The 9,480-nt window shown below is 43.2% G+C and overlaps 1 long non-coding RNA gene across 1 annotated transcript; it reads left to right on the top strand.

The window, feature by feature from the left end:
• The first annotated feature begins 1,907 nt into the window (after positions 1-1,907).
• On the top strand, positions 1,908-4,386 carry LOC107979680. Its single transcript, XR_003480424.2, has 3 exons — positions 1,908-2,414; positions 3,717-3,870; positions 3,968-4,386. It is a non-coding gene; the product is annotated as an uncharacterized LOC107979680 (long non-coding RNA).
• Positions 4,387-9,480: the final 5,094 nt, after the last annotated feature.

Raw genomic sequence — 9,480 nt, 5'->3', positions numbered from 1 at the left:
AGCAACCCAGCTACACAGCAAGTCATGGAGCAAGAAGTAAGGAAAGGTATATAGAATAGAGAAAGATAAAAGCCCACAGGCAATTTGCATCATTAAACAAATGTTCTACAACATAAACAAATGTAGCATATCTTTAAATGGTATTCCATAACACAAACATGTCTGTGACTAAAAACTATTGATAATTATTACATATGTCTTGTGAGAACCTCATAAAACAAACAGTTACAACAGAGAGCTGACCTTCAGGGACTACAATCTAGTTAGAGATGCTTCCTGTAAAAGGCCTTAACACAAGGCCAGTGAAGGTAAACTTTCAAAATGGGGAATTGTGGTGGTTTGAACAAGAATGGTCCCCTCAGACTCAAATATGTTTAAATGCTTGGTCCTCAGTTGGTGGAACTGTTTGGGAAGGGCTCAAAGGAAGTGTGTCTCTAGGAATGAGGGCTTCGAGGTTTCAAAAGCTGATCCCATTCCAGTTTGTTCTCTTTCTTTGCCTCATACTTGCTACTAAAGGTGAGCTCTCAGCTACTGCTCTAGTACCACATCCAAGGGCCTGCTGCTATGCTTCCCACCATGAGGGTCATGGACTCACCCTTTGAAATTGTAAGCCTTGGGGTTGGAGGGATGGCTCAGCAGTTAAGAGCACTGGCTACTCTTCTAGAGGACCCAGGTTCCATTCCCAAGCACCCACATGGCAGCTCACAACTGTCTGTAACTCCAGTTCCAGGGGACCCACACCCTCACACAGACATACACACACCAGAACACCAATGCACATAAAAGAAAGAAACCATAGGTCTTAATAAACTCTTTCTTCTAAAACTGGCCTTGGTAATGGTGTCTCTTCCTAGCAAACAGAAAAGAGAGAGCCACCAAAGGTTTTCAAGTACACAAGTGGCACAATTGGTGGTTACTCTAACTGCCACATCCAGGATGGCTCAGAAAGTGGAGAGACAAAGACAGGAGGCCTCTCAGGAAACAGATAAGAGATGTGCACAGAACAGTAAGGATCAGGGTGAAAGTGTTCTATATGAAGAGAGAAGAGTAGAAAGGACTTGGAGATGGCCGGCTCTATACTGACTCGTCACATTCTTGGTGCCAGCCCTGCCAGCACATTAGGGAAGGCCTCCAAAACTCAGCTAACACACTCCCAGACATGAACATTTCCACACCTTTCCTACTTATTGCTCCATCTCACTCTTGGTATACACTCTGTCACTGTTCCTTTGGCTACTGACTTAGATTCTACTGTGTAGAAAATGTGTTTTGTCTACTACGACAAACAGAGATCTGAGGTGGGAATGTAGCTCAACAGTTAAGGACTTGGCTAACATCTGAGAGGCCCTAGGTTCAATCCCAGTACTACAGAAAAACCAGGAACAGGGAGGAGCAATAAACAGGGAATGGCCTAAGACCATAAGAGTATTTCTTCTTTACTTAATCAGAAGACTGACTTGTGTCTGAATCAGTAACTCAATGCTGTTATCTACAAGGCAAATTCCACCCTGCTTCCTCAATGAGTAAGAAGTTTTTGGATTGTCAGCTTGATGTCACTACTATAGGAAATACCTTTTATTCAAAGGCATGTGCGGTGAAATCAAAGGGAGGGACATCAAAGGATTTTCTTTTTCCTTGGAGAATAAAAGCCATTTCAATGAATCGATCCTCAGACAACTTCTCAACTTCTACTGATCAACACTGGGCCCATGGGCCTGCTCCCATCCCAGTCACTAGTAAGGGGAAATGAGTTTACCATGATTCATTGAGACCTAATACCACTCATCCTGTGTGCTGGTCACGTGCTTCTAAACAGAGTTGGGGTTTGGTTCACAGGCAAGAAGGGGAAAGGTTGTGGAGCAATCAGCTTAATAGTGTTTGGCATGGAGTCTGCATGCAGCAATTCATCCTGCCCCAAATGATCACTTCTTAGCCAGTTCTTGACATTCAGCTTCAGTGCTTCCATCCCCTACCTTCCCTCCTACTCTACAAGGAAGGTCCAGACTTCATTTATCCTGAGTTCTGAAGCAAGCAAGATGTAGGCACTCATTACACAAGAGTAATTGGACTGGGGGTGTAAGAGCACCAGAAGGCTTGCTTAGCATGCAAGAAACCTTGATTTCCATCTACAACACCACAGACAACTGACTAGCTACAGCCCTTGTCTGGGTCTGCAGGACAAGGCTGACCTACACTGCAGGACGTTGGTGAGGTCATTTGAACCTCCCTTGCTAGTTTTGCCTTATATGTGATAATTTGGGAGTGAGTGCTTGCCTTTAATCCCTGGAGTCTGTCAAGTGTTGAGTTTTAAGGGGGTGGATAATATAAACACCGAGGATTAGGCGAGAACAGTTTGAGGAGGAGCTGAGAGAAGACTAGAGAATGCCAACATCTCTGCAGATGACAGAGCCTTTGTAAGTTGCTCTCATTATTACTGCTTTTCTGCGGTTCATTTCACATTAAAATTTCCCCCAGCATTTGGCATGGAGAAACCTTGGCAATGTCGTTTTGAAAAAATAATTATCATGTATTTTTTTTTTCCCCGTTAAAGCCAAGCAGAGTTTTAAAGATGGCTACACTCTGGAGTATTCATTAGGAAAATCTCTTGGGCGTTTACAAAGTGAAGGTCATTAGAGCTCTATAATGCAACTGATTTCACTCACTGGCCCCTCTATTCAGCTACACTTTGATTGTTCTTTATTCAGATAGTTCTAATTATCATAAACATAAAAGCAATGCATCTCCTTATTTTAAAGAAGTTTTTATTGCACAGTCTCACTCATATGCAGAACCTAGATTGAAATACATCCCAGGCATGGAAGCAGAAGGCTTACTACTTGAGGGAGAGGAAAGGAACTAGCAAGTAAGGGGAGGAGGGACAAGAGAGGGTGATGGGAGGGTGCATATAACATGTCATTAAAAAATGCATTATTTTGTAGGCTTGAGGAAAAAATCTTTATTTTATTCCAACCTGAGGCTGGGCTGTTTTGTCCTTACAAATGTATCCATTAACCCTCATGCCCTACTATTTGTTTTTAATTTTTCCCGAGGGCTTGTGACTAATCTGGACCAGCTCTCTCTGACCTGGTCCTTCTAACTTCCCTATTATAGGCCATTTATATATCATCTCAACTTGAGTTTATTCTGGGGCTTTTTATATGTGTCAGATAAAATTTGAGCTTAATTGGGAAATGCAAGGAAGCAAAAGTCTTTCATTAAAGGGTGACTTCATCCCCTTTCTGTCTTTCATCCTCTCTCTCTCTCTCTCTCTCTCTCTCTCTCTCTCTCTCTCTCTCTCTCTCCACACACACAGTTTTCTGGCTACCCTGGTTACCCTGGATTAGTCATCCTTTACAATAAAAATACCTTAGACCTCCATCCTTTTGCTAATTATAATCTTGTGTACACAGCTCTCTCTCTGGATTGCTCTCTGTTCAGTTCCATTTCATTCTTCAAGTTTTTTTCTTCAGAACTCATCTCTGCAGACCTCCATTTCTGCCCCTGTGGATATTTTTATTTTTTGTCTTTATCTTATGTACAATTACAAACAGGTGTGAGCTACCATGTGGGCGCTGGTAATCGAACCTGGGTCCTCTGGAAGAGCAGCCAGTGCTCTTAACCGCTAAGTTATCTCTTCAGCTCCTACCCCTTATGGATATAAATCCCTCTTAGTCTCTGTGTTCTTTGTAATAACTTGAAAATTGTCATATGTTAAGGCTTGTCGAGCTGTCCCTAACCAGTCCCGGCACTGCTAGTCAGGCTTCAAGCTTTGGACTCTAACAAGCAGGAGACTGCCTTCATGTCAATGCCACCCTTGATAGTGCATCAAGACGTCAATTGCAGTGACATGAACATCAGCCCTCAGAACGGGTATGTCATGTGCTTGGGGCATCACAATTGGAGCAACACGGTTCCACGTAAGCCTGATTTACTCCCTTCCCCCACACTGTCTATCGTTTCTTGCCAGACTGGGAACTTGATGAACAGAGGGTTCGACTTCACAACTTGGAAAGGGCATACACTTCAGTGTTTCAAGCAGTGATGGTGAGAGTTGTGCTAAATTACCCACTTCAATTTTCTTTGAGACTGGCGCTCAAGAATTTAAAAATAGAGGCTCCAACGATTGTTCCCTGGGTGAAGATTTCCTCAAGAACAAACGGTTCACAGAAAAGAAAAAACAAAACAAAAACAAAATTACTCTTGAGAATCTGAAGTTATATTTGATGCCTCTCCTAACAGGACAAGTGTGGCCTACATTTTTGATGGGATACTGTGTTCCATCAACCAGAAGTAAAACTTTTGTTAACACATTATGTTAGAGGGCCCAGCTCACTATAGGCTGTGCCACCCCTGGGCTGGTGGCTTTGGGTGCTATAAGAAAGCAGGTTGAGCAAGCCATGAATGGAGCAAGCCAGTAAGCAGCACTCCTCCATGGTCTCTGCATCAAATCCTGCCTTCAGGTTCCTTCCTTGAGTTCCTGTGCTGACATCCCTTCATGATGGATAAACCCTTTCTCTCCATCCTTTTTAGTCACAGTGTTTTATCATAGTAATAGAAATCCCAACTAAGACATATGGGAAGGAGGTTTTAATATTTTGTCCTATTTTATCATTTTGTGCTATTATTATTATTATTATTATTATTATTATTATTAGTGGTTATCAGAAGCCAGCCTTGGCGACCCCCATGCCTAGCTAGCCACCAGCTAGTCTAGCATCCCACCCCTCAGGTTCTGGGACCTGGCCTGAGAAGCAACTAACACCTATTCCTTCCCCCACTTCCTTAACACAGGAGATTCCGGATACCTGCCTGAGAGCAATTAACATTCATTCCTCCCCCCACCTCCTTTTTCTCTGCTTCCTCCTTTCTCTATAAAAACCCCTTGTAATAATCAATAAAGGAGACCTTGACAAAGATCCTGCTTGGTCTAGCTCTTTCTTTCCTGTCCATTATTTTCAGGCTTAGTCCACCTCGGACCCATGAATTACTGGAGTCCTGCGGGCCAGGGCAGGTGGTGGTGGTGGTGGTGGTGGTGGTGGTGGTGGTGGTGACTAAATCTAGGACCTCATGTTTGCTTAGGCAAGTGCTCAAACATTCAACTGAATCCCAGTATCCTTCTCACTTTATTTTGAGACATGCTCTCACTAAGCTGCCTAGGCTGGTTTTAAACTCACTTTGTGGCCCAGGCAAGCTTCGAACTTGTGATTGTCCTTCTTCAGTCTTGCAAGTAGCTGAGATAAATCAGGCATCAAAAGAGTGCCTCTTCCCTAACTCTAAGCATAGGGTTTAGCACTTATTAATTATTCAGATTTCCAAGAAAATAAGTTTGGGGTTATGCAGTCATCATTTGAGGGGACCATCACAGGGAACCAGGAGAGAAGAGAAACAGGGAGGAAGAAGGGGAGTGAATATCAGGTGGCATTTTACTTTACTGGCCTCAGCCTCATGGCAAAGCAGAGCTGACTCTTCAGAAAGCAAGTTCTGGAAATCACCCAGGGTTAGCTGAAGGACAGTTTATCTGTTGGATTCTCCAAGTCCTCACTAGGTAAATTTTACTGCTCTGTGTGTGAGAGAGGGAGAGGGAGAGGGAGAGAGAGAAAGACTTTTAGCTAGTCCAGGAAGCCGCTGGCCAAGAGAGAACCTCCAAAGTCCCATTTAGCTAATATGTAAAGACTGGAGTAGCTGGGGCTCTAGCTCTGTAGGTAAGGTGCCTGCCTGGCATGCATGAAGCTCTGGTTTCTATCCCCAGCACAGCATACAAGGTGGTGAAGCCCTGTAATTCCAGTATTTGTGAGGCAGAGGCAGGAGGATCAAAAGTCCAAAGTTATCCTGTGCTACATAGTGAATTCCAACCCAGCTTGGGCTACATGAGACCATGCTACAAAAATGTATGAACTGAGCCAGGTGGCAGTGGCACAAATCTTTAATTTCAGCGCTCAGGAGGCAGAGGCAGGTGGATCTCTGAGTTTGGGCCCAGCCTGGTCTATAGAAAAAGTTCTAGGACAGCCAGGACTGTTACACAGAGAAAACCTGTCTTGAAAAACAAAACAAAAACAAAAACAACAAAAAGAAAAGTATGAATTGAAGCAATTATTCTGGATGATGTTCAGAAATTATTCAGAATATGCAAAAAAGGATGCTCATCAAGTTAGTAACAAAAGCATGCAAATTTAAATAAGAATGTAGAGATTAGGGAGTAACAATAGCCTAAGAGTACACTCCCCATTGGTAAATGATTGAATTTTCAGGGGCAGAGAGATAATGCACATCACAAGTTTCTTGAACTGGATTTGACCCATGAGCACAACTTTACAAGGAGAATAGAATTGGTAAGTCCATTTAGAATGATAGCCTGGCCTAGGTCCAAGCTCTTAAAGCTTGGGACACAATGTGTAGACTCTTAAAAATAACAGTGATACTGGGGTGGTTCGGGAAAAGTCTCAAAGGAGGCAGGGACTGCATTATGTAAGGCTTTCAAATCTTTGGTAAAACACCCAAATTTTCTTCTTTAATCAAATGGAAGTCATTAAAATATTTGAGCAGAGTTTCTTACTGCTCTGTTAGGAATATTTGGAAAACAGAATCTAATAAAATGTCTCCAACACACTCCTAACCCCTCGCTAAATCAGAAGACATTTCCCCCATGGAAATGCCTGTGATGAGCTGACCGAAGTATGAAGGAGCTAATTTCCCTAGAAACAGATTTGATGTATTTCTGGAGTTTTATAGCTCACCAGGGGGCTGTTTATGAAAAAAAAAATCTTAACTTTAGGCTCTTGATCTCTTATGCAACAAGCACATTTTAAAGGACAGAGTAGCTAAGGGATGCTTAAGAGGCAGCCTCCAAAGTCTGACCCTAGATTTGGTCAGAAGAAAACCGTAAATCACTGGCCCCTGAATGGAAGGTGGAGGCATTTATCAACTGCATCTTAGGACCAAGCTGCAGTAACATAACATCACATCCTCTCCCCTCTGCTATCAGTCGGATGCAACAGGAAGCTGACGAAGGTGCTAGGCAGTTTCCTTTCTGTTGGGACCTGCCTGGCTTCCTCTGCAGCTTGCACCCAGCTGATTGTAAAGGAAAGCCTGCAAATGCCAGTCGGCTTCCTCCAGCTGGATGGAGACCAGCATAAGGAAGGAAAAACAAATTTCTTACATGAGTCAGTTTCCCTTTGCAGCTGAAGTTGGTGCAGGGTTTCTTTCTGGTCACCCTGCTCTTTACAGTGTTTCTCCCTCACAGCTCAGCTTTAAATAAAGAAAGGCATGATAAGGACTTTTCCAAAAGTGTACAACATGTATTATGTAAATCTATGGGACATCTTCGGTTGACTCATGGGAAGCCTACCCATATAGAACAGCCTACTTAATGTGCTTAAACCTTGGATTGCTACATGGAAAGGCAATTCATACATAACAATTTAATTGGTAAGCTTTATTTGGGGGTGGGTGGGTATAGTGGTACTAGGAATGATCCCACGACCTTGCTGTGTTAGGCAAGGACTATGCCACCGAGCTACATCCTCCAGGAGATGCATATCTTAGTCAAATGCTCTGCCACTGAGCCCTTCATTTTTCTAATTCAGGGTCTCGATACGTAGACCAGGCCAGCTTCAAACACGTGATCCTTCTGCCATATCCATAGCTAATAAAATGCTGGGATTGTAAATATATATCACTATACCAGATTTGATAAGTTTATAATTTTCCTTTGATTTCAATAAAACTCATTATGGGGAGGCATATTGATAACTCTAATGTGTATGCCCAACAGCAAGTTATTTAGCTCCTGTCTCAGTATGACTAGCAAGGAACTGTTTCCATGGAGAACATTTATTCAGAGTTGAGAGGGGAATCAAATTAGTTTAGGAGAGAGGGTTGGACTTCTTCGAACAGCAGGAAATTCTATCTGGTATTCTAGCAGATTGCCAGCACAGTTGCAGGGTTTTTAAATTGTTTGTTTGTTTGTTTTTCAAGACAGGGTTTCTCTGTGTAGCTTTGGAGCCTATCCTGGCACTCGCTCTGGAGACCAGGCTGGCCTCAAACTCACAGAGATTCGCCTGGCTCTGCCTCCTGAGTGCTGGGATTAAAGGCGTGCCCCACCAATGCCCTGCTCAGTTGCAGGGTTTGAGACAAATACTGTGATGGCTGTAAAGTAAGACTCTGGGTGGCTTACATTGTAGAAGCCACTCACTTTGAAAACGTGAGTTATCACTTAAAGTATCTTCTCATGTTGGCTGTGACGGCAGACATCGGAAACCCCAGCACTCAAGAGGCAGAGACAGCAGTTTGAGGTCAGTTTGGACTATATGACAAGAGTCTTATCTTAAAAACACAAACCTGGGGTTAGGGAAGGCCTTGGTGGCTGAGAGTGCTCATTGCTCCTACAGAGGGCCCGAGTTCAGTTCCCTATGCCCATGTTGGGTGGTTCACAACCATCTGTAAGTCCAACCCCAGTGGGATCCCATGCCTCGGGCCTTGTCCACGAGAACATGCTCTCACATGTGTGTAACCGTATACAAATAATTTAAAGTAAGTAAATAAATAAAAACCCAAACCACAACAAGCCAAAATTTCCTCCATGAACTTAACAATGTGGTACCATGATATTGCTGTGGAATTCACACTGGATTAGAGTAAATTAATTTATCAGATGGACAATTTCCTCACAGCACACTATTTCCTGTTGTTCTAGCCTCTTGCCTTGGAATTCTTTATGAAAATTCCCTCAGTTCAGTGGTTCATAGTCATTCTTAAAACAAGACTCCCTTACAGTTCTGCTTTGTGCATTTGTATAATAACATCCAGACGCCTTTAGCTCAGTCAGGATTGTGACCACTGAAGTGGAGAACAGGATGCAGAGAAGAGTTCTGCCATAAGGGTAGCTTTGCTATACGAACCATTGGACTCTGAAAGAAACAGGGTTAGAGGCCAGACAGTGGTGGTGCACGCCTTTAATCCCAGCACTCAGGAGGCAGAGGTAGGTGGATCTCTGTGAGTTTGAGACCAGCCTGGTCTACAAGAGCTAGTTCCAGGACAGCCTCCAAAGCCACAGAGAAACCCTGCCTTGAAACCCCCTCCCCCCAAAAAAAGAAACAAGGTTAGAATTTCTATCATTTCTAAGCAGTTGGAGAAGCCCCGTATGTAAAAGCAACAGATTTGCAGGCGCTCTGGCATTCTCCTGTTTTTTTTTTTTTTTTTTTTCTAGAGACTAATTATCTGTTATTTAGCAGACTTGCTAATATACTGTGGAGTTCTCTAAGCAACTTGATGGTTATAAGCAACTGGCAGATGCATTATTAAATGAACAAACAAACAGAAAGGACTGGCACGCAAATAAGGGGCTTACTAATCTTTGCCAGAGATCTGTAGACCTTTTCTAAACACTCACAAGAGAAATGGACCTTTGGTTTGCAGAGAGTCCACTAATTCATTGATGTATATGGTGCTGGGGCTTGACCCCAGAGCCCTGAGACTGCTAGA

This window comes from Cricetulus griseus (assembly GCF_003668045.3).
Source record: "Cricetulus griseus strain 17A/GY chromosome 1 unlocalized genomic scaffold, alternate assembly CriGri-PICRH-1.0 chr1_0, whole genome shotgun sequence".
Taxonomy (NCBI): domain Eukaryota; kingdom Metazoa; phylum Chordata; class Mammalia; order Rodentia; family Cricetidae; genus Cricetulus; species Cricetulus griseus.
Note: the sequence above shows the minus strand (reverse complement) of the source record. Positions and strands in the feature narration are given on the sequence as shown.